Genomic DNA, 19,257 nt, shown 5'->3' on the forward strand with positions numbered 1-19,257 from the left:
GTTTGACTGGCATGAATGAAGCCATTGTTAGGATCTCAAAGGGAGTTGACCTCGTTCCAAATCTCCCCCTCTACCATCTCCATTCAGCCACGCTGCCTGGGCACTGTCTATCTGCCATTCTTGTTAAGCCCCAATGTGATAAAGGATGCATGAGCCAATAACGTAGGCTACAAAAACCAGTTTCCATCAAAGGCATGTCATTAAATGTTGTTCTGTAGGCTTTACTGTCAGTGCTGAAGCTCAGATCTCATTCTGATCTGTTTCCAGTGATGGTGAAGAGAAATAAGAAGAAATTGGCCAGTACTAAATACTAAGTAAGGAATAACCTTGATGGATCATGCTGTTAAAAGAAAACAATCCATGTAGGGTGGTGTGTTATGATAAGACGTGAAGTGTAACATGAATTGAATTGTATTTTTCTGCTTATATCACAGCAATGTGCCTTAGATTACAATTTGAATTTATTAATGAAATACACATTGAATTGTTTAAATCTCTATTTGTGATAACAGAAACTCTCACAGAAATTACATAACATCAAATGTTATGTAATCTTAATTCATAACAGCTTTCAATTCATAAAGGTTTACTTCACCAGGCTTTTTTCCTCTCTCTTAACATTAAGTATAAAAAAACTTGACACTTGAGATTCATGGCTCATTACGTAAATGTTAAATAAACATCTAGTTACTTCTATTTAGCATATCAATGATTCGAACGCTTTTGTGGTTAAATAACAAGTTTTTGTTTTTTTGATCTGTTCATTATAATGCTTAGACGATGTGCTACGTCAGCCAAAGACCTCCAAGCTGTTACTAAAGAAATACCATTGGATTCGGACCAAATCCATTAATCAAATCATTATTTATGTTACAGCCAGAACTAATGTGATTTTAGAAAATTAACCCATATCTTTTGACACTTGTAGGAAAGACTTGAAGGATTGCAGCATTATATTCATTAGAAATGTTTATTTGGGTAAAACATACATATATATATATACTCTGAGTATATAATCACAACACCATGTAATGACTGAACGTAACACTGGGGTGACATTTGCTTTATGCATTGTTGACTGTAGTATTCATTTAAAGACTTATTCAAGAATCTGCAAAATCTCATCAAGATCCAGTGTGAGGTGAATACAAGAGGATATGATGATATGGTTTAAGCAAATTAGTATTCATAGACATTTATCATAGTCGTAAGTACATTTAGCATGTGTCTCCATTTATACAAGACAGAATGAGACAATCCATGTTTGATCTTACTGGAACACTGGCGCTAATCCAACATACCATCTGTACCTCTTGTGTTTATACCAGATAATATACACTGCTAGCAGCCCTGGCATAAATAAAAGCATCAGTGTAGAGGTTAATATCATGTTACAGACATACACAGTAAATAAGTGTTTCTTGATGTAGACCAGAATCAAGGGAAGAAAAAAAACAGCTAGAAACTATGGGTTACTCAGCTTTGGCTGCTAGCTCTGTGAAGTGATGCCAGGGTCTAGCTGGCAACTGTTTTGTCTGACCAGGCTTAGTAAGAGGCCTGAAGATTTCTGGAGTAAAGCCACTGTGCATTGCAGTGTGTGCCCAGGGACCTGAGTAATGCCTGGCACTTCACTGTGCCAGGTGACTGCTTCACTGGCGCTCATAATTGATGCCATGCTCGACTGGCTCCTGAACTTTTGAACTCTTGAGCAAGGTCACAACATGGACCTCAAGACATAACAGTCTGGACTTATTTCTAAAAACAGTGCTTTACCTGGTAACAGAGGTACAGATCTATGCTACTGGATACTAACTGTTTTCTCTTTATATTGAATAAATAGGTAATGAGGATATCAGAGCAGTGAGGAAGTGTCAACCGTTGTAAGGTTGTTTGAAAGGGTTGTGTAGGGTGTTTTGTAAAATATTAATTACAGGTATCTTTTTGGACATATAATGTTTAAGAACAATCTTTTGCATTCATTTTTATTAGTTTATTGCATCTTGATTTCCGCTACCATAGTGTGATTTTGCCACATTTTTACTGATAATTTTATAAATACATTGCTTCACGTTTCTACATGTGCATATTATCCTAATCACAATGCAAATGCCAAAATTTTGTGGCCACCTGACCATTTCATCTATGTGTGCTTCTTGAACAGCCCATTTCAGATTTAATCCCATTGGCACTGGTTTTCCACCACATTTTGGATTGTGTTTGTGGGGATTTGTGCTCATTCAGAGCATTAATGAGGTCAGGCACACATATTGGGTGAGGAGGCCTGGGGTACAGTTGGTGTTTCATTTCATCTCAAAGGTGTTCAGTGGGGTTGAGGTCAGGGCTCTGTGCAGGACACTTAAGTTCTTCCATTCTAGTCTTGTCAAACCCTGTCTTCATAGACCTCGATTTGTGCACAGGGGCATTGTTTGTATATACACTTATTCAAGTGTCTACAAAAATTGAGTTGCTAATATTAATATTGGTTAAAAATGTTAATGATAACAACAAACTGACATCCAGTGTCTTTTTCCAGTCCTTAAAAGTCTAGTTTCAGCCTGAGAGCTCCTGTAGGTGAAGATTCTTGTTCTTTCTTTGACAGAAGTGTAACCTGATCAGGTCTTTTAATGAAGCCCACGTCTCAGGTCTCAAGTTTTAGCATGTTGACCATTCATGCTTTTCTGCTCAACATGGTTGTAAAGAGTATTATTTGATATATCATTATATGATACGGTAGCATTGTGCTAACTTTAAAACATGGCAACATTTTTAGTCAAATTAAACTTATATAAATTATCTTTATTTACTATGTGGATGTTTTAACACTTAGAAAGCACAACAGATATGAAATGACAAATGGCACTATGAATTACTTATCAGTGCTTTTAAAATTCAGTAAATGATGGCGTGTTACCCACACGCTTGTCTTTCCCACAGTGAGAATTTAGGGATGTGAGCTCAGGGTGACATAATCAGGCAGTGAGAGGTAGCACATAAGCGCAGATAATGTCCAGAACCTGTCCTCCCTTTCCTCCCTCTCTCTCTCTCTCTCTCTCTCTCTCTCTCTCTCATTCTATCTTTGTTTGCATAGACAGTTTAGTGTGCACTTAATGCAGTGGGGGAGGTAAAGCAGAAGGTCAGGAGTCTCTCCTGCATTAACATGACTCAATGCACTTAAAACACACTGCAATTAAAAAGCAAGGGATTTTAGTTTTTTTTTTTAGTTCCTGCTGAACGCTGCTTCTGATGGGAGGACCCTCATCACTCCCTTTATGGGAGACAAAGTCTTTAAAAAGATAAAACTATTAACAAGGAGCAAGCTCATGTGCATGAGATCTAAAAGGAAATCCCTTCAAAGTCTCCCCTTGAGGTCCATCTAATTAAAAGAGATGTGAGATATAAAATCAAAAGTTCATAGACTGTTCGTTTAATCTTCTGCTTTTCAGAGTGTTAATACTAGGACTAACAATATCAATAATTAGGTGCATTTTGGAGAAAACGAGCTGAGTTTTAACAAAATCCATTTGTTTTGTGTTAATGAAACTAAAACCTCATACTAAGACCCTTTGACTTTATTGGAGCATCTTGTTTCCTGACCCTTTCCTTCTTTGATGAGCTTCATAGGAATAAAAAATAAGAGCTACAAGTGTCCAGGTTTATCATCATGCCTCTAATCATCTGGTTTGGTCAGTTGGTATGTACTGCTAGTACAAGATATTCAGCAACAGTCTTACAACCCCTAAGTTGTTAATTTTCTCATAACAACATGTCCAGAATGTGTGCCATTTCTCTTATACCACAACAAATTCTCAACCGTAAACTTTTCTAGTGTGTTATCTTGTATCTAGGTATAGTTAGTTACTTTTGCTACCATTCTCGTTATTACTTACTGCTTACTTCATTTATAAACAGTCATTCTGTCATGTTTTAATATATTGCATGACATAAGATGATTGGAACATGTAGAAATGTTAATTTTTAAAATTTTATTTTTTTTAAGCCTTTTACATGTTATTTTAAATATAGAAACCTAACGAGAAATTTACTTTCAGTGCTATAGAGTATTTATTGTTTTGGGGCAAAATGGGGGAAAAGAAGCAACAGACTCTCTAAACAGATCTAAACAAATAAATATTGTTATCTTATAAGTGTTTACAAATTCATAAACTGAACTTCTATTAAAAATGTTTTATAGTGATTGTCTGTAAGGAAAATCCATTGCACATTTCTCCTGTGGAATTGACAGTTCTTGACAAGTGTCGATTTTTCAACGATCCGTTATTCAAGATGAAAAATGTAAGCAGGCAGATCTATTATATGATCTTTACATTTTTTTCACATTGCTAATGACCAGTTTTCAGGATTGCTAAGCACCTGACATAGTGTGCTAAAGTTCTAGCCTGGGGATAAACATGTAGAAAGCTGTCCTCCACGTCTAGGCCTTATCTCCATCTCGGCATCTCTCTGGTCTACATCCCTTCCCTTTTGCCATGTTTTCTTCTTAAGGTTACAGTTACATAAAATAAAACACAAAAGTAGTCATTGTCAGGTGGCCTTTTTTCAGTTGTTTTTGAAAAGACAGCTAGAGTCTCTCCTCACTAAAGCAAGAGAAATGATTTTTTTGTAAATATATAGGAAGTTCAGATGGTATGGTGTGTAGTAAGTTACTGATTTATTTGGTGAAATATATCCTTTTTATTTTATATTATGCTGGTATACAATGATGCATATCCAGAGACAATTGATATTCGACAATTGATTGTCATTGAAGTGATTTTTACAACACACCTTACAAAATATATCTAAATATATGGTGATAGTTTTTAATAAGATGTACAATAGTGTCATCTGTCTTTTAATAATTGTTAGTGTTAATGTGAGTTTTTGTGAGTTATAGCAGACATTAACTGTAGGGCTATACAGTAATATATTGCCCCAAATCTTACACTAGATACTTTCATAGTGTTACATATAACCCTATCAGTGGTTACTGTAGAGTAGCTGAATAAGTGTAAGAATAAGAATAAGAGTATATGGTTTATGGTCTAAGGGAAACAGCCAGTATGGTCGGTTACTAAAAGAAACTATTGCTAATCACAGCAAATGCATTTAATGAGACACTTTTATTTAGTGCTGTATGTTAATTTCAGCCAATTACAGTGGGATACTTATTTGCACTAAGCTGTGCATTGCTGTTACTGTGAGCTGTTCTTTTCTGCATCCCTCCACATCCTCCTTTTTAAATGACAATCATCCGCATTCATTTTAACCATTATAGGGCCTCGGTAACTGTTTGCTCATTTCAGCCACGAACCCTTTGAGTTGTTAGCTGATAAAACTGCAGATGGTACAGACTGAATGATTTGACCTTAAAACATGAAAAAGGCGAATTTAAGACAAACCCTTTAAAATGTCTACTTCTTAAAGACACTTAAAGAAATTCAGAGAAAATGGTGCATATGTATAGATAGTCCTCGTATATAAATCAGTCTTATTTTGAAAAATGATCTTTCTTCAGTTTCTCCAAATCAATAACTGAGTACTTTAAAAGCAACAATGCAAAGCTGTAAGTAGATACGGTTATATACTGAAAGCTGGAATACCGTTATATTATATCGGTAGTTTGTGGGCCTAGTTGTTAAGGTGTTGGGCTACCAATCGGAAGGGTGTGAGTTCAATCCCAGGTCCAACAAGCTCCTACTGTTGGGCCACTGAGCAAGGCCCTTAACCCTCAATTACTCAGTTATACAAAAATGAGATAATGTAAGTCGCTCTGGATAAGGGCGTCTACCAAATGATGTAAATGTTGAGTTTTTATAAAGCTGAAAACTATGAGGTATTTAAGTCAGATACTGTTATTTTTATGAAGACACAAATAGCTCAGTAGTAATATCATGTGTTCTACTTAAATGTAAGCCAATCCACAGAGACTGCAGCACAGCCACCAGCATTCTCAGCATTGCATCAACAAGAGGAATGAAGCTACTGCTGCCAAAAAAAAGACAATTGCTATTCGTTGTGTAGTGTGTGTGTGTGTGTGTGTGTGTCTTTTACACCTCTTGGACTGAAATTAAGTTTTGGAAACGACTTTTTGATATTTTGTTCACACCGTTTTACACAAGGAAAGTTGTGTGTATTTACAATTGAGTGCAAAAGTATTTCCCCCCCTTTGAATCTAAGTGCAAAAAGAAAAAAAAAAGTAATGAAAATCAATAATCGAAAATATATCACACAGCATATAAGGTATAGCAAAAATTGTCTGAAAAGTACAAAAGGTTTCCCTGATTCTGACATGAACATACATAGCACATACCAGAAGATACCAATTATCATCCCAAGTGGTGCGTTTATTACTCATAATCAAGGAATTCTTTTTTTTTTTTAGTTCTAAGGCTATGCAAATATTTGTACTCTTGAATGTGTCTCTGTGTATGGGTTGATCTCTGTGTGTGTTGGACATATTAAATATCTTCACTTGGAATTATTTTTGTGTAATATACAGTTACAACAAAGTTAAAATAGACAACACATTTCGAGCATGGCTCCAGTGGCAGCTGGATGACTATAAAACCAGAACACTAAAATAATCTTCACCTCGTGCAGTATCAGGAGTATCAGCAGCTTTACTAAATATGGATAGAGCTGAATTAAATACAGTGTAACACATACTTTGGCCATTTATGAAGTGCTGGAAAAACATATTTGAAACTTGGTCGTTGTATCACTGATATTTAAAATGATTTTTGTTGGATGATACAACGGAATATATTACAATATTAGTATTTGATAACTTTGACTAAGAGCTGTATTGATTTTTCTTAGGTTGACCCCTTTAAACGGGTGATTAAACGATGACTTTGCTTTAGGCATGAAACCAAACACAATGAGAAGCATAAAAACACTTTTCTTACCAAATGTAAAATGAACTTGATCTGCTAAATCCTCACAGTACATCAGAACCTCAAGATGATTCTTAAATGTTGTTATAGCGATTTGTCAAAAGTAACCATTTTATATTTATTAAAGAACAAACTTAAATTTATAGCTTTAAAGCTAACAAAGAACGTATAGCTTAGGCACTGGAGACTTCCAAAAATGCTAAATAAATGCAAAAATTCCTCAGAGAATATTTGACTTCAAGTATTTGTTCGGTGGACTGATAAAAAAAATAATTATTGTAGTCATTGCAGAAATTGTAGAAATAAATGTCGACAGCTGGAAAAATTATGACGCAATTGAAACTTTGAAATTGAAACTAAAACAGATTATCTTTTTAAGCCACTTGTGTGAAGTACCTATGGGATGTGGTAGCTTAGTGGTTAAGGTGTTGGACTACTGATCGGAAGCTTGTGAGTTCAAATCCCAGGTCCACCATGGTGCCTCTGTTGGGCCAATGAGCAAGGCCCTTAACCCTCACTTGAATGAAGTGAGATAAAAATATAAGTTGCTCTGGAATAGACCCTTTCACTCAGAGTTCTGTATACTATATATAAAAGCAATTCAGTATACATTAAAAACTAAAAATTTATGGACATCACTCAGTCAGTACATTCTATCAAGTTATAAAATTTTGTTTATTAAAAGCGTAGGACGGTTTAGCAAATTTAGTATTTGCTTGTTATATTATTATATTGTATTTTTTAAAGAAAATTATTATATTGTAATAATTACAATAATAATATTATATTATATATAAATTATTATATTATATAAATTATTATATTATTATATTGTTTATAGAAAACTAAAAATACTAGGGATAGTATGGTGTAGCAGAAGCCCAGTAATATATATTATGTATGTCATAAGATCAGGAGCCACACTCTCTCTTCTATCCTATCTTCAAATAGAGTATAGTAATCAGACCCAAGCAGAACAGTGTATCTGTTGTTACCTCTAATGTGCTGTAATGGGGAAATTACAGTACCATTCAGAGTCAGTTGTACTGTATTGTCTCTGTCTGGCTCTGTCTGTCATTGCATTATTATTATTCATGGATTATATACTACAAATTAGTCAAACAGCTGCTTTCCGCATAGTCACATGCCTGGGATGTTGTTAATATACCAGTGACAGCTGATATGAACCCGGAGATTGATCTGCAGAACCTCAAACGGGGCAGTATGATATTTATGATCCTTATTCCTGTCTAACACCATCCTACAGGGTTAATTTTTCTTATGAAGAAAGTTTAGACACAACAGAACAGTATGCAAAAGTGTAGTTTAAGATTCCAAGCCCAAGATTTCGACAGGTAGCAGCTGAGTTTCAACAGGATTCAGGATTTATTGGTATCTCACATTCCACTGACGCCAAGAAAGAGCTTGAAGAGACAATCTTGACACAGGTAACAGTTTTTATAGGACAAGAACGTCCATTTCAGCCATAACTCAGTGGATTTGTACATTCAGTATTTGGTCAGGCTCATTTATTTCTACACAAGTAAAACAATCTGTCTGAGGATCACCTCTGTTTCATGTGCTTATGATTGAGAGACCTGATTTACAAGCATGTGCATTCTGAAGTGTTCAGTAATTGCATACCGCATGTGTGTCGTTTGACAACTACACACAGACACGTGCACTGGCAAGCATTTTTGGCCTGTTAACATCGTTCCATGGATGATACATAAGTCCGTCAATATCAAGCATACAAAAGACGATGTTTGACCGTAGCATTAATTTAAAAGACACCTCGGAATGAGACAACGCTTGAAACTTTGTTTGTGATTGTAGGAAAAGGTCAGTGTAGGTTAACAGCTTAAAAGCTTACTTTCTCAACAAGAGAGCAATGAACGTTTAATTTTCTTTTAATACGCTGTAATTATTTTTACAATGGTAATGGCCTCAGCTGGACTGAAAGAAAGCAATTAAGGGCACTAAAGCTGAATGAATTAATAGCACCTTTTGTATTTTGAATGAAAATGACAAAGGAAATCCTCAAAATCCAAGACATGGTACTTCAGCTTCTAGAAATGAAATGGCTTTTGTTGAAAATCTTTTGTTTTGTTGAAAAGAGATTTTAAAAGATTAGAAGCATTAGTGACATGCTATTCACAAGAATATCAATGCTTGAAGTTGACATCTTGTTGTTTGCACTTTATGACTATATTCTGTCTATAGATTCAAAATCATTTCACCACAGTCACTTCAGCACAAATCTTGATTCTGACTTGATTCTGTCCAATTAATTTTTTACAGCTCAGAAAATACAATATACGGGAATCCATAATCCTTTATTTATTTAAAATACCAAGAAAACAAATCTTCATTTATTTAAAATATCAATACATATAAGATGAAATAGAAGTGTGACCTTTAGCTGGGTCATTTATATACATGTGTCTATATTGCAGCTTTACAGACCAAAGTGGCAGATTTTAAAAGTCTATTTTCCAAAATGACTTTTAGTGGATATTTTTTCAGACTAAATCCAAAAGACCTTTAATTTAATCATTTATCGAAAACAACTTGGAGAAAGGTTAATCTCATTGGTGTCCTGGAAAGGTGGAAGGGTGCTATAACTTTTTCACTTGCCGTGTTCCTGGGATGCTAAGAAATGTTCCTGAATGTACCCTAATACTTATTTCCACACAACTATATCATGTGCTAAATTTTTATTCTTATACAAAATGTAATAAATTCTCATTGTTTATATTGTTTATAATATGTGTTTTATATACCATGATATAACATGCTAGTTATCAAATCATTATGTGGATTTTGAGAAATTTTTCAAACAGATTTATATCTGTATATTTTGTATCTGTATAGTTTGTTACAATTTTACATATATTTACAGATTATGCAGAAGCTTATAAGATGAAAATAATGAAAGCAAGATAAATTATGTCGGATCTGTTTACACTCCTCAAGTGTTTTATTAACAAAAACAAACAGAAGCATTTCAGGAAAAGCAAAAAATATATATATACGTATATGTGTGTATATATATATATATATATATATATATATATATATATATATATATATATATATATATATATATATATATATAAATATATATATATTCATCAACCCGGTGAAATTAGAATTAGAAATTCAGCCCCACCACTTTAAGTGCGGACATGTGCTTGTGAGCATAATTCCAAAAGATATGTTTGTCATAATCGAAGATAGTTTTAGAGCCAAAGAAGACTATAGCCACATTGAGGCATGGTGGTGGCAGCATTATGGTATTGGGCTGCTTCTCTTCAGCTGGGACTGGGGACACTAATCACGATATAGGGAATCATAGATCTATCCAAACACCAATCTTGTTTTCGTAATATTTTTGAAGGTTTCTCTTGTACCCTGGTGGTCCAGGGGCAGAATCCCATGCTCTGATCACATTGGCCTGGGTTTAATTCCTTAGCAAGGACCTACCCCAGCCACCAAGCATGTAACTCTTTGTGCCAGTACCAAGCCCAGATAATATGGGAGCGTTGTGGCAGGAAGGGTACGCGGCGTAAAACCTGTGTAAAATCAAATACGTGGACCAGATGATCTGCTGTGGTGAGCATGAACAGGAAGAAGCCGAACGAACATCAAATTAAAGTTCTCTCTTAGGTCTTTTTTACAACATCATTACAGCATTAAATATGGAAAAAGTTCTCACATGGATTATCTTGGTTTAGTTATTTACATTATAAAACTGCAATTGTAACATTTCTGTGTGTGTAGACTTTATATATTGAATGAAATTTGACAAAATTATGTTGACAGATAAAATAGTGCACCTTTGTAAATGACTGTATTCTTAAACTACATTTTAATATTGTACACTAAGCATTTGTAATTTCCAGATTTGACTTAATAACCTACTTTAGGTTTTTACTATACATTGTTGAGAAACAGCTTTTTGTGCTTTGTTGATTCATATTCTCCCATACTGATCTCATCTTATGAATTATTTATAAATGTACTGAGCAGTGGGAATTTACTTCAGATTTTGCTGTAGCTAGTAGGATATTAATGTGAAGTACATTAGGTACTGTAATATATTAGAGTAAATAAAGTATGCTCGGATTTTTTTAAGGAGATGACAAAGATAATCTTACCGGTTTATTTAATAACCTACAGACCTTTACACACAGTATAACACACTGTAAAGCATGTGGAAGGCAAACACAGTGACAAACCCTCAATTGTGAGCATTTAAGTCTTACACTGACTGTTCGCTTGAGACGGCCCCCGCTCCCTTCTTCCAGGCATCATATTTACATTGTGATTCTGATAGTCAGATGGCTCTGCCCACATTGAGAACCTCATAGCACCTCCACTCACTAAGTGTTTTGAATCAGTTATCATCTCTTTCGTGTTTCCAAATGAATCTAGTCTCCATAGAGAACTCACATTTTCCAGAGTAGAGGTCCAGATGCATAAAGATAGATAGAGAAGTTGCACTTTCTGCTGTTTTATCAAGATTTACTAGCACAAATTATTTAACCGAATGTACAGGCACAAAGTTAAGCTACTTAGTTTTTTAGCACAACCATGTGATATCATGTGCTGTCCAAATCATGGCTCTTACTGTAGTTTAGTCAGATTTATCAAGCTTGAATGTTTTATACATGAGTCAAAGTTCTGATAGAGTTGGACAACCTGCATATAGGCTATGGTCCATACATGACAGAATAAATCTTAGAAGAAATGTTTGTTCTTTTCGTGTACATGATTTTTTTTCTCATTCTCCATCTTGCTTCTAGCTTCTCCATTAACTTGACCCACACCGCTTGGAATCTACATGCCTGTAGATGGCTGTGTTGGAGTGTGGCGATATCTGTCATTTAAAGGCATGACATTAATGCCTACTTCTATATTTGACAGTTAGCCTATAGTTAGTTCAGTGGTCTGGTGGTCTTCCAAGGTATTTACAAGGGAATCTCCCCAGTTTATTCCAAGTTCAAGACAGAAATATGGTTCTGAAAAATGTTGCTGTGGGCTCATCACTTTTGGAATGCATTACAAATGTATTATGTGAAACATATTAGAATCGTGCCATTGTGAATTTTTGCCGTCTGTTTCAGCTGTTCAACGCCAATTGATTGGGTGGGAAAAAAAATGCCTCTGTGGAATTATGGATTGGGCCAGGAACATTAGTCTTAATTTCTGTTTAATTAGTCTGTTAGGCTTTTGAAGCAATACAGTGTTTTCTTCTCAGCAAAAAAAAAAAACAGATTGCATTTACATTTGCATTTACTTATTTGGCAGATACTTTATCCACAGCTTGCAATGAGGCAAATACAATCCAAGCATAGAGCTGTAAAAGTAATACAAGTGCTGCCTGGCTCAGCCTTCATCAAGTGACTAGAAACAAGCACAAGAGAGTGGTCACAAAAGATGAGGAGGAAGAGCTAATACTCAGGAGTGATACACCAGTCCCTCCAGAATTTTTTGTGATTTTGTAAACTCAAAAATGAACACAAAATCACACAAACTCAACAAAATTTGAAAGGCCTTCGAAGTTTACAGCACACACGGGCAAGGACGAGATGTGTGACAACAAGCATTTAAGGCTAAAGCCTCCTCACTTGCATTGAACATGAGTACAGGTCTCATAGAAAGTAATTACATACTGTATGTGTTTTTACTGGTAATAGTTTAAAAGAAGAATCCTGTGCTCACAATTTTGGCAATTCAAGTAGATTACCACAAAAATCTCTGTAAGTTGCTATGCAAATTCTGGAAAAAGCTGCAGCTAAATAAAGCATTTTTGGCCACAACAATCACAATAAAAACTGCATGAAATCCATTAGGGATCGATACATACACTAACTACAACAAAATTATAAATTATATTACATGTCATAGCCTTAGTTTTACTAATTGTGCTGTTACAAAGTAGGTATTGTCAATGCTTTTGCATCCAGAGACGCATTTAATTGTAAAATAAATTATATAAAATAAATAATTTCACAGATTTTTCCTTGAAAATGATTTCATTGGGCATTAGTATTTTGTTTGTTTAGAATCACAGAGATTTCTGTTCCTTAGTTTTTAAATAGAATACAGTAGCTCTGAGTTGACATAGTTTATAGCCCACTTGTTTTTATGTTTTTTTATTAATTCGTTCATTCGTTCATTCATTCAAAAAGGGCACTAAATATGATAATATGTCTAAGTATGTATAAGTTTGATAATGCTGGGTTGTGATTTCCACCACGGTAACTAAATTAAAATATCACCAACCCCCTTGCTAGGCTTCACAGCCCCCCGGACCACTGGGTTCTTTCACAGTGACAAACCAAAGGACCTTTAGATATCTGTTACAAAACACAGGAGAAACTATTTGCAGGGGTCAGTTCGCATTACAGCTATACATTACAGTATATCTCACCATGAGGTTAGCAAAAAACACAAACATTACACCAAATGCCTTTTCTGAGAGACGCTAACATTTCTTGTAAATTTAGTTTTAAAAATAGCCTTCTCTTTTCATTCATGCATTCATGTACACAATTGGAAGAAGACAGTTAATAGTGTTTAATAAGTACCTTTCGGAAAGATCTCAAGGTTCTTCAAGGTTTTGAGGGAATCTGCAGAATAAATGAAGCCACTGTTTCTGAACTATTACATCATCAGGCACCAGTCAGTCACAGCCTGTATATTGAGGGGGATGAAACATAAAGAAGGTACTGAAGACTCCTTGTAAGTAGGTGAAATTACAGATTTTAAAACACCTCAGCAACTTGTTAACATAAATTCTCTTCAGAGGAAATAGGTTAGAATATTTCCTCCCAAAAAAGATACTAGGGAACAAGATTAAGGAACGACAACATACACTGAACTGTCTCTGGGGTGGTACCTTTATCTTTTCTCTGTTGTAGTATACTTACCTTTCATATTGAAACGTTTAAGTAGTATACATTTAAAAATATTTAATGCACATAATTAGATCTTCTGTAGTAAAGCCTTCGTAAGTAAAATATAATACAATTTATCACCTTATTCTCCATCAGCTTTCTGAAACTTTCTATAGCAACCACTTACTTTGCAAGAAATTTGCATATAATCATGCTAGGCTGGCATTGTGGAGAAACCAATTAAAATGAAAGCACTGAATATATTTAAATGTGTTAAACTCCATATCTGTAAAGTATCCGCACTGGTATCTGCAACCGCATGCTTTGATAAAAACATGGTGGCACACATTTATATATTTAGGTCATATTTAACTATACTGACACATTTAGGGAGAACTGTTAAGGATGTGATAATGAAAAATTATTCTTTCCATTTGTTGTGGGCTAAAGGCTACACTTACATCAGATGAAAACGGTTGGACATGCTGCTGTCATATCTGCCCCGATTCTGTCATCTCTAGCTGTAATTCTTTGCCTTCAACTTGCTGTGTATGGTCACAGCTTTCTGTTCTTCTTAACTCATGTTTCTTATTGATTGGTTCTATCTATCCCTGATTGGTTTGACTCTAGTTTAGGCATTTATGACCTTAAAGTTTCCTTATGTTATTATGAAGTCTTGTGTATGTAGAAAGCAATTATGGGCCACAGTTTCTTGTCCCTAGATTCATGGTTCTGGATTGACCATTTGCTAGACGTTTTCTATTTTGACATATGTAATATGTGGTGATATGGATAATCTAACAAACAGTCTGCCTTCTCTTTTACCCCTGTTATGTTTACAGTAAAAACGTCATGCATTAACTATCCCCCCCACACACACACACACACACATCAACATTTCATTCATTTTAACATGACATTATTTATATACACATATTTTAAAATGATTAAAATGAATTATCAAGCTGATCTCAGAAATGGTCTTGTCTTAAGATTTAGTTGTATGTCCTTTTAGTTGATGACTTTTTTTATTACCTTGAAGTTATATATAAGTTGGGTGGTTTGGTTTTTGGATAAAGCACCCTTTATTTTAACACATCTAATGATTTGTCTGTGTATATTTGTAAAGTATGCTTATAGCTTCACCACTTTTTTATTTCTTATCTGGTGTTAATTGAGTGGCAGTCAGCACTGTGAAAGGCATTCAGGTTGTTATGGGTGGGAAAGGTATGGAATTTATTAGCTTTTTTGTGTGAAGGTAGTGAATGAGCATAAGCAGAGTTATCATTGTAATGTAAACTACCCAGTTGTGAAGTTGTTGAACTGGAGAACAAATGATAACCAGCTAGGTAGGAGGTGTTTGTGTGCTTTTCTGTGTTTTTGTCTTTGAAACTCAGCTGCATCCGGCGAGGTTGAGTCATTCAGCCCTTATGTGTATATATTTATCCGGCTCATACCTAATACATTTTGGACAGGATGAAAACCAAAAGACTCTAAACAGATAATACTGTTATGTTGAAGTTTAATTTTTAATTTGAAGTTGAATAAAGAATTTTCTGCTGAAGCCAGAATATAAATCAGATGGATAGCAATTCTCAGTTATTTATACTGTGAAATACTAAACTTCAGTGGTAATGATGCTGATTTGGATTTTCACCTTAATGTCCCAGGGAAGATGTCACTTTCTCTCTTGAAATTGATTTATCAAAGGTGCTCCCTGCAGCCAAACTGGAACATGGTCTGAATATATATTACAGAGCAGCCTATGCCCATGGCATTCCTCTGGTAACCTAAACATTTCAGTTAGACAGAAAGCAGATAAAACAAAGACTCTGGATTTATCCAATGCAGTACATGCAATTAAGTAAAGCCTAGCTTCGCCAGTGACGTATTCTGATGTACTAATATGGGAAGAAGCCTCACATCGTATCTAGTAGTGGCTGTAAATTTTGTAGACCTCTACCTTATTATTCCATAATTCATAAATGATCTGAAATGTTATTTATTTACTGTAAATGATTAAACGACTACAGTACAACTAATACAAAGGGTATTGAATTGTAAGGATAGTTTGGACCTGCTGTTAAACAATATCTCAAGCATTGCCTTGTTCAAAGTCTGTTCTAACTAGTATAATGATTTTCCTGTCATTTTTTCTTCGTAGCTAATCAAGCAGCAGAATTACTGCCATGTAGCAGGTTGACAGGAGGATTGGTGATTGGGGAGATAATGTTTTCCTATCCAAACAGATAGGAGCTAGCAGCTGGCAGGAAAAGGGCATTAATTACATTTAATTACCTTATCAGTAGCTTGCCAGAATAGTTTGAGCCTAGTAGAATTCATTTGGAGCTCATTTTGAAAAAGAATCCTGTAGAAGTACTGTTAATTTATACATCGACATAGGGAATGTATCGACAGCTTTTTACTAAAACGTTCACTGTGCGCTGAAAAGTACCAGGCATGCTTGTGACAAATGCTAGACTTTTTTTTTTTTTTTTATGACAGTAAGTCTAATTTTGTCCCTCAAGCTCTGGCGCCACAGTAAGGTCAAAGATGTCAACTAAATGTAGACTGGCAGCATGAGCAGTTATGTTTAGCGCCTTGCCTTTTTTTTTAACCTCCTCTTAAATGACTGACTCAGCATTAATGTTGACTGTATTAGAAAACTTTTTCTGGTTTATGAAATAATTGGGTAGATTAGGCATTGTACATAAAACCTATGAAATTATTTGTAATAGACATTTCATTTATTTAAGCTCAGAATTTAACAAGAAATGATCTATGTAAACAAGTAGGATGTAGATTTGATCATTTATTAGACAACAATGTTTGAGAAATATTTCAGTATGTTGAAATTTTATATGGGAATATGCTAGATTTGTATTTACCTGATCTTTAAACAACTTTCACAAACCCACACACATGCGCAACTCCATTAGCTTTTAGTTGCACACACAAAGAATGGCAAGACAGTTAGCTAAGTGCCGTCTCTGTCATAACAGAAACAAGCCATTAAATATTTATCCTCTATGCAGACATCTCATTCATGTAAGCTGCCAAGCAACAGAAAATCAATATCAGGAAACAAGCATTGCAACTGTCCGAGGCAACGGATAGGACAGTGATGGAAGCAGTAAGCAGCAACGCTCACTGATTGCTGATTATATAAAAGACAGGGAAATGACAAGGGTTTTCAGGAGTGATGGTATCATTATTTTATTCAGCTAGAGTCTGGAGGAACATGTTGCCAAGAATTAATTTCAGTGGATGATATATGTAGGAAATATGTAGATAAAATACCTTTTATGATACTTAAAAGGACAGAAAATAAGATGCTAGTATCAGAGAAATATCACTGCAAAAAAGATCCAGTTCTTAACAGGATGTTACATTGATATCCCTATGTTCAGTTGCTGTTAGATGGCTTATAGCTTTCAGACACAATCTGGAATTCAAAAATATTTACTTTATATACTTTAAAATATTACTTTTAAGAAGTTAAGTTAATTTAAGTTAAATTAAAGTCATTATAGGTAACCGTAGAAAATATCTAATCAGCTTCTCTGTATTTGTGCCAATAAACAAATGGAACTGCCATTAAACATTTTCAAACCCATAATCAAACCCAAAATTGGTGGGTAGCATGTTTGCCTCACACCTTCAGGGTTGGGGGTTCGATTCCCACCTTTACCAAGTGTTTGTATGGAGTTTGCCTGTTTTCCTTGTGCCTAGGGGGTTTCCTCTTCTTTCCCCAGTATAAAGAAATGTATTAGGCTGGTTGACATCTCTAAATGGCCTAAGTGTGTGATTGGGTGACTGAGTGTTTGTGTTATTGTTCCCTGCGATACTATCCACCGTTTACCCTGGCTCATGCCCTGAAGCTCATACCCAGGGATAGGATCCAGGTTTCATCTCAGTATGATATGTGGTGTAGAGAATGGATGGATGGTAGATCACTCCCACCAGCTCCACATCTAGGCTGAAGGGTGTTAAAGCCAGTCCATTGTTCTGTATTTTTTCTTATACTGTATACCTGTAATGAAGAGCAAACAAGTTTCTCTCAGTAGTCTCTTAAGTGCCATCCTCTTGCTACCACTTTAACAACAGCCATTTTGAGCTTTATTTGCAGTGATGAAATCTCCAAGGAAATGCATTCTTCTGTTCTGTTTGGGTCTTGTGGCACTGATAGTGTCTCTTTTTCAATTGAGATTCATTACTGTGTCCCATACATCCTGAATTAAACCAGGACACTCAATTTTACCTGGAGCAAGTTTTTGGTATTACTTGTCTTTCATCGTTCTGCCTTAAAACTGTGTTCAACACAAACGCACAAGTGTTCATGTGTTACGTTAAAACAAGAATTTTCATCAAAGTACAGCAAAATGTGAAAATGCCTTACCGGGACTGCAACTATTGATATGTCATTTAAACCTGAAGCAGAAAAGATTTGCGCTCTGTAAGATTCTGCAGAAGATTTCACATATAGATATACTGAAAATTGTAAATACTCTTCATCATGTCAAAGTCCCTGGCACATTATTTTTAAGATTAATGTCAACTTGATATGCACGAAGCACTGAAATTCTGTCAGCCTGAAAGTTGACTACGGTAAATTGAGTTTTATTAGTTTCTTATCACTTGCACAGAAAACAAATGCATTAATAAAAAATTGCATTACACTCTCCTCTTATTCACTGAGCTTATTAAGAATTTCAGTTTTGTTAGTAAATTGCTTTCCTCATTTGCTGCACTCAGCACTTTATTTTCATTATTTTCTAATCTATGCCATAATAAATATTCAGGCATCCGTATCTAATTACCTTTTTTTTAGCAAAAGGTTGGCATTGGACATCTTTAGCCTTTCTTATATCTGTACTTCTGTATCTAAGATAGTACAGATACAGTGTAATGAAATAACTCAGTCAAATCTACCACTGCAATGAAAATCCCCATTATCTTCAAAGCATTTCAATGTACATAATGTCAAAATATACCATTCCATTTACCAGCCCACCATCAAACTAGCTTATACTGTACTGTATATATATATATATATATATATATATATATATATATATATATATATATATATATATATATATATAAAACCCATTGAGCTTACTGGACTGTGTGAAGTTCCAGACTTACAGTCCACACTACTGAAATTGAAAAGCATTTCTGTGTAAGTTTATATGTTTTCACTGTACTAAATAATCCATTCTGGTCATCAAAGTATGCTTTAGGTCGAATATCTTAATGATAAGACAGGGATTAGAGAAACCCTGAAGTCACCCAGTGTTTTATTCCTCTTATTCCACATCCCAATTTTCCCAAGTAAAGAACAACACATCACTATTTTACTATTTATTGTTACATATGATGTAGATAAAAGTTTTATTTGTATGTATAACAATTACTTAGCTGCCTAACAAGGCCTTTTTTGTCAACTTTAAAAC

The 19,257-nt window shown here is 34.8% G+C and overlaps 1 protein-coding gene across 1 annotated transcript in view; it reads left to right on the forward strand.

Annotated features, from left to right (window-relative positions):
* fras1 (Fraser extracellular matrix complex subunit 1) overlaps positions 1-19,257 on the forward strand; it is a 115,899-nt gene that overhangs the window by 14,559 nt on the left and 82,083 nt on the right. The window lies entirely within an intron of this gene.

The sequence above is a fragment of the Tachysurus vachellii genome, chromosome 12, assembly GCF_030014155.1.
Source record: "Tachysurus vachellii isolate PV-2020 chromosome 12, HZAU_Pvac_v1, whole genome shotgun sequence".
Classification (NCBI taxonomy): Eukaryota; Metazoa; Chordata; class Actinopteri; order Siluriformes; family Bagridae; genus Tachysurus; species Tachysurus vachellii.